Source organism: Monodon monoceros, unplaced genomic scaffold (assembly GCF_005190385.1).
Source record: "Monodon monoceros isolate NGI ecotype Baffin Bay Population unplaced genomic scaffold, NGI_Narwhal_1 Super_Scaffold_6, whole genome shotgun sequence".
NCBI classification, from domain to species: domain Eukaryota; kingdom Metazoa; phylum Chordata; class Mammalia; order Artiodactyla; family Monodontidae; genus Monodon; species Monodon monoceros.
In genome coordinates this window covers 42,474,579-42,476,195 of record NW_021703783.1, presented here as the reverse complement: position 1 = coordinate 42,476,195, position 1,617 = coordinate 42,474,579, and the positions used below count along the sequence as shown (strand labels likewise).

Below are 1,617 nucleotides of genomic sequence, written 5' to 3'. Positions count from 1 at the left end.
GGCGGGCATCCTCCAGCCAATCAGCACCTCCCGCCCCCCCCCCCGCGTCCCGCCTCCAGTCCCCACCCGGCCAATCGCGATCCGAGATTCACGCGCCGCGAAGCGGGTGGGATTTTAGGTATTAAAGGAGCCAGGGAGAGGGTTGGCTGCGCAAGAAAACACGTGGACCACCAGGGGGCGTCTCAGGTACCAATTTTCCTCCACTTGACTAGGAGAATGCACTAAGATTTGTTTCTCCTAGACGTGACCCAGTGGAAAAAGAAGCAAAGGTTTTTGGAATCCGGAGGACAAAAGTATGAAACCCGGCTCATAACTTCTTTTCTCGACAGTTCTTCAATATGTGATTCCATTTTGCAGACGAGAAAAAGAAGTTATATAAGAAGCTGTGTCTAGCACACAGCAGGCAGTTTCCTCCTCTTCTCCAACTGCTTTAACTCTCATCTTTATTCCTGATTTGGGGTCCTCAACTTTAATGCACTATCCAGCTTGGTCAAGATCTCTGGAAAAAGCAGCATTCACAGCAGAGACAGACAACAGGCAGACTCACCCCCTCCCCCTTTGGAAGTAATGGAATCTGGGGCACCGAAAGCAGCATTTGCATTAGACTCTCCCAGTTTGAAAGGCACCTGTTCCTAATGCACTTATCTCACTAGATCTCAGGGTCCCCTCAGAGACTGAAAAGAGGCCCGAACCTTTAGTTCCCTTTGAGACTTGTTACATAGTCAACAAAAGGCAGCTAGCTCTGTAATGTTGCCTATAGGCCAATTATATATAAACAATATACGTACATGTGCATTACCATTTGCTTGGCGAATATCCATATCAAATACTGCTTACTATCAGATTAGCCTAAGAGGCCATGTAATTGTAATGCCTTGGTTTGCTTAATCAATCCCTTACCTTCTCCTAGAGGGCTTTAGGGTCCACCTTGACTTTCCTCGGAGCTCAAGTTCTCTCCCGCCCACACCCCCAGCCATGGTGCTGTACCCTAAGGAAATCAAACCACAACCCGGGAAGAGGGACATTTTATCTCCCTCCTCTCCCGTTAGGTGTTTCAGGGAACTGTACAAGTGTTTGGAAGGCCGACGTAAAGACGTCAGGAGTGCGACTGGGAGAGAGGCGGGCAACCCTGGATCAAAGTTGTCCGGTCAGACACTCCCCCATTCCCCACCCCGTGGTCGCCTTGTTGACTACATATCCACTCCCATGACCATGAGTCATGAGATCGGGAGGCTCCGGGATGCTGACCACAGCTCTGGAAACGGGAGAGGGACCGGGGAGACGGCAGATCACTGCAGGCCAGCCTCCTAGAGACGATCTCGCAGCAAGCCGCATCAGCTTTAGGGCACGAACACGTGCACCCCTCCAAAGCGAAGTCTCGCGCTCCGGGAGAGTCGGCCCCCAGCTCTGCCGCTGACGCTCACGCTGGGAAGAACATAGAGCTCTCCCTCCCAAATGGCTATCTAGTTCTCGCTGGGACCATAAAGACTTCCGGTCTAGAGCGGAGGCCTGGCTAGCCTTCCACTCACCTCGTTGGCCGCTTGTGGCTTCTAGTTCGGGGCTGAGTTAAACAAAGAGGCGGAGTTTGGTGACGAGCTTCCGCTAGGTTGCGTAGCA

At 52.1% G+C, this 1,617-nt stretch overlaps 1 protein-coding gene across 3 annotated transcripts in view; it reads right to left on the bottom strand.

Moving 5' to 3' along the window:
- NABP2 (nucleic acid binding protein 2) overlaps positions 1 to 1,576 on the bottom strand; it is a 6,649-nt gene extending 5,073 nt beyond the window's left edge. Inside the window, exon 1 of one of the 3 annotated variants that reach the window (XM_029205160.1) lies at positions 1,530 to 1,576. The gene's annotated coding sequence lies outside the window, so the exon portion shown is untranslated. Of the gene's footprint in view, positions 1 to 900; positions 1,069 to 1,248; positions 1,442 to 1,529 lie in introns of those variants that run through there. The other 2 variants (XM_029205158.1, XM_029205159.1) reach the window with 2 other exon arrangements.
- Between the last annotated feature and the right edge of the window lie 41 nt (positions 1,577 to 1,617).